The 4,579-nt window shown below is 32.0% G+C and overlaps 1 long non-coding RNA gene across 2 annotated transcripts; it reads right to left on the bottom strand.

Moving 5' to 3' along the window:
- Positions 1-357: 357 nt before the first annotated feature.
- LOC107991663 (uncharacterized) lies at positions 358-4,168 on the bottom strand. Of its 2 annotated transcripts, XR_007815623.1 has the most exons (7): positions 3,876-4,168; positions 3,585-3,647; positions 3,361-3,450; positions 2,773-2,938; positions 2,277-2,683; positions 1,256-1,306; positions 358-530 (listed from the first exon to the last, which is right to left on the bottom strand). It is a non-coding gene; the product is annotated as an uncharacterized LOC107991663 (long non-coding RNA). The 2 variants fall into 2 exon arrangements; XR_007815622.1 differs by lacking the exons at positions 3,361-3,450; positions 3,585-3,647.
- Between the last annotated feature and the right edge of the window lie 411 nt (positions 4,169-4,579).

Genomic DNA, 4,579 nt, shown 5'->3' with positions numbered 1-4,579 from the left:
TAAATATGGCTTCGCTGTTCCAATAGATTCTGGCAAAACCTAGTAAGAAAATAAAAGGAAACAAAATTGATTCAACAATACAGCACACAAACTCAGCTAAATGAATTATAAAACTTCACACAAAGTCCAGAACAAAACATATTAGAGGCAACACATAGATACAAAACTCCTATAGAAAACACACGCATGATCCATAAACACCTACTATATTATGATTTCTATATTATAATAGAAAACGCCTACCTTAACGCATAAATTTCTCCTACTTCAATACATCAACAAAACTCCATTTGTATGGTGTTTTTATCATTCAACACTTCAGTTCTAAAATGAAGCACTAGAAAAAACTCCAAATACTCCCATGAAACTTAATAAAAAGTTTTAAACTACCAGAAAAAGAAAAAATGTTGAAATAAAATTGATACCTCCGAAGATATAGCATGGTGAATGAGACGTGCATTGCTATGAAGAAAGTTTAAAGACTCTGCTAGTTGAAGCAAACCATGTTTTATTTCAAGTAATCCCATTTCCTGTAAAATGTCAATGAAGAACAAGCCGATGAGAATAGAGAAGATTTTATGAAAACTACAAGCATCACATGATTAGTGATCCAAACAAAAAAAAATCATAATAATGACACATATGAGAAGCATATATATGCCAGAATTCATTTTCTAAATTAACGAATGAAAAGGTCTATAAACAGAATTTTCCAACAAACTTATCAGAAATACTAAAAATGCTTTCATCTAAAACACTTCCACAAAACATTTACATTTACAAATGACAACCCTACAACCAAGCTAACAGTTATAGATGCAATGAATTTATCAAGGTAATTTGAAAAAAGCTATTCTATCCCTCAATGAAAAATGATGAGACGCTGACTATGCTTCTAATAGCCAGAACTAACTATAACGACTCCCAAGTCAATCTAACCAAACTATAACTCAAAACATATTTGAACAACTATAACTCTGAAGTCAATCTAACCAAACTAATCAATGTTATTATAAAAAGTTAATTAAACATCGATTGACTGTTTCTTCCATGAGCAAACAAGGATGAAAAGAGAAAGCACCTCTCATTAACGAATATTTGAAGACAAATTATGTAAATGAATCAAATTCTATACATAACTGTTTTAAGTTGTAGACCACCTCAAGAATTGCAGTGGGCCATTTCAGACTTAAAAAAATATGGAGCATACTAGAGTTTAATTTAAGTGTATCATATGCAAGGTTCAAGAGCATACTAGAGTTTCACCCATCGCTTTGTGAACCAGATCCTTCAATATGGCATGAACCTGAAATTAAAGAAAACAATATATATTTAGGAGGAATGATGAGCATCCTTTATATTTGGGAAATTTTGGTTGTTTGCAAGAAGACCACACCGCCGAAGGCCAAAGGTTGGGTTAATTTTCGAAACAATGTTCTGAAAAATAATTTCAAACCATGTACCCTAAGAGTATTCCCATGTGAACTTCTACAAAACCACTAGAAGAACCTATGCTTTCATTCAGAAATATATGAAAGAATGTAATATGACAAAAAAAAACAAAAAAACAAAAACAAAAACAACAACAACAACCCAACAAATGAAACTCCAAGAAGCCACAAAAAGTTTGATGAAAAGCACTTCAGATTGAGATAATACTACACAACACACCCAAATATCAGCATAAGACTTTGAGATAATTCTAACAAAAGCACTTCAGATTGAGGATAAAAATATCTTCCAGATTTGATGTCTATCAAATTTAGCTTGGTACAATTATATTAACCATGCTGGACCGCCTCTCAATAAAGGATGTTAAAGAAGGAAAAGAGAAAGGACACAACAGCCAAGATTCTATACTCTAAGCTCTTTGTAATACAAAGCAGTAAAATAAATGCTTCATTGATTTATTTTAATGCTATACACCATCATAGTTTAAAATCTTACTATTCATTTTTCATTCTCTTTTTCTCAAAGCTTCCTCCCATGGCCATGGAATTTTCCTCAAACAAAAATCAATTAAAAATCAACCAAATGCTTCACTGAGGAATTTCATCAAATACGTTGTATGCTGATACACGTCTATCATTAATAGCAATTGATAGGAATCTACTAGTGTTGTTTTTACTATTTTGATTGATAGTTTGACATTTTTTCTATATATAAAAGTTTCTCAAGATATAATCATAATTATGAGAGTATATATTTTGTTTGTACAGATCTTCGTTATAAAGATCAATAAAACTAAATAAACTACAAACAAACAAGCAAATCACCTCTAACTAATATTTTGTAAAGATCAATCTCTTGATAATCCTCAATTTTTCTCAATATCGTTTTCTTTTCTCCCATAATCTTTTTTTTCTTTATATAACCTATAAGCAAAGAAAGAAAATGTGAATTATCAATAAAAGGATATCAAGAGGATGAAAAATATATAGATTACAAGTACTGAATTTCGTGGTTGTTCATCTGTATCCATCTAACAAAATTCATCGTGGTGTGGATAATAATCCATCTCATCTTCACTAAAAACAGAGCTATAGAACACAAATGGGTTCTCAGTCATATCTTTCAAGGTCAGGAGTCCATCATCATCACTATCTGCCTGCAATTCACGACATCAATAATCTATTTAAGGCCCTCAAAACTATGGTATCATTCATCGTGTGACCCTGAAAATCTAGAACATGAAGATTAATACAAGAAATCCAGAAACCTTTTAGGTTCATAATAACTCAATATCAAGGTGAATTTCTCTCTATTTAGTACCTTAGTTAAAAGAAAGAGGGATATGGAAGGATCTCCGTTCAAGCTATGTATATAGCAACCCCGCGATGGAATCAATCGAAGATCTTGTGCTGCTCTATCTTTTCATACATGCTTCTTCCACAGAGGCTTTGAGTTCCTATCATATTCATAGAGATCTCCCACAGAGCTGCATTTTCACAATTTTTTTTACCTTAATCTGATCATCTATAAATTTAAAATGGAAAAGAAATAGTTTATCTTTCTAATTCGATAAACAACATTTTGAAAATGAACTATTAGCCCTTATTTTCTTTCCTTTCTTAGATTAGTTCAAGCTCTACATTAGTTGAGGTTTGTTTAACATAGATTATTGTCCAACAAATAGAACAATGTTGTTAAGGTTTGTTTACTAGAGCACCTCTTAGTCTAATATCATGTTCGAACTATGAGTAAATTCAAAAGCGTAAGTCACAATATTATAGTAAGTTTTGTCGTGTAACTTATCCACAACCATTGACAACTAGACAAAAATTGTGTTCATTATGAAGCTTTTATTTAGATGTTAGAAAATTAAAGAAACACACGTAAATAGACATAAAAATTAAGAACCTTATTGTATACACAATTTCTGTTCTGAAACAAGCAACATCTGCTATTGCTGCAACATTGGCGTCACGGGGCTGGCCGTGATCTACCCATCTGTTATTCATTTTTAATAGCAAAGGTAAAAAATATAAGATTTAATTTCTCTTCACTCAAATGCTAGTTGAAAGGGAAAATTATCTTTGAAAGCTAAGTCTTTGTTTTTTCGACTCATCCTCCTAACTTTTTACCTTGGAGGCTCAAGCTCAGATAGTTCAAGCAGATTTCCATTCTTTGTAGTGAAATAAACTCTCCTGATTTAGCAATAACAAATAATTAAGTCTTATTTCATCATGAAAATTTAGACACATAGACATGAAATAAGAAGAGAATGAAAATAGCACATTTATTTCAACAACTCTCTAAACTAAAAAACTTCACCTCTTGCCCTAATCCTTTGATCTATCATTTTCAACATGAAATCCATGTTTAACAGGGTATTAAAGGATTTGGAAGAAGGAACTAAAAAATCTGTGGCTCACCGTCCAAAGCCCGTCGACGTTGCCGTCTAAAGTGCATCGCGTCTGAAGATGTTGTCTGATGAAGCCCGCGCGTCTGAAGATGCCATCTGACGAAGCCCGTCGCATCTGGAGATGCCATCTGAAGCTCGTTGCGTCTATGGTAGCCGGCCGTAGAGTACTTGTGTGGGTTGTAGTGGGCGGCTGCTAAAGATAGAAAGACTAAAAGATGGAGATAGAGATGGAGAGATTGAAGGTTTTTTAAGAGGGATTTTTGAAGAGAGTTTTTGAAAATTGGTCAGCCGTCGTCTGAAGAAGGAAAGGGTTTTTGGAAGTCTTTTTTCTTTTCTATAAGAACTTCTCTAACAAAAACTTCTTTTTCTTTTAGTTTTTCCTATTCCTCTCATTTTCTTTTCTTCCAATTTTCAATTAAAATGTTACTACCTAGACCTTAAATTTATATTTTTCATCTATTACGATTTTGTTTAAAATATTATTTATTAAAAGAAATATACCCGATATATACATTTCATGAAATTAGAGAGAAAAAGAAAAACAATAATAATAGACCAACTTTTTAACTGGAGAGCTCTTGTAAAATTATTCAGCGGTTGGAAAGCAAGTGAGAGAAACACAATTCCTCAAGAAGATTATTCATGGATCAAGGCATGTTGTTCTTTAACTAAATTCAATTTGTAAAATTACCTAGTTCAAAGATCTTGGCAATT

Source organism: Cucumis melo, chromosome 11, assembly GCF_025177605.1.
Source record: "Cucumis melo cultivar AY chromosome 11, USDA_Cmelo_AY_1.0, whole genome shotgun sequence".
In the NCBI taxonomy this organism is placed as follows: Eukaryota; Viridiplantae; Streptophyta; class Magnoliopsida; order Cucurbitales; family Cucurbitaceae; genus Cucumis; species Cucumis melo.
Note: the sequence above shows the minus strand (reverse complement) of the source record. Positions and strands in the feature narration are given on the sequence as shown.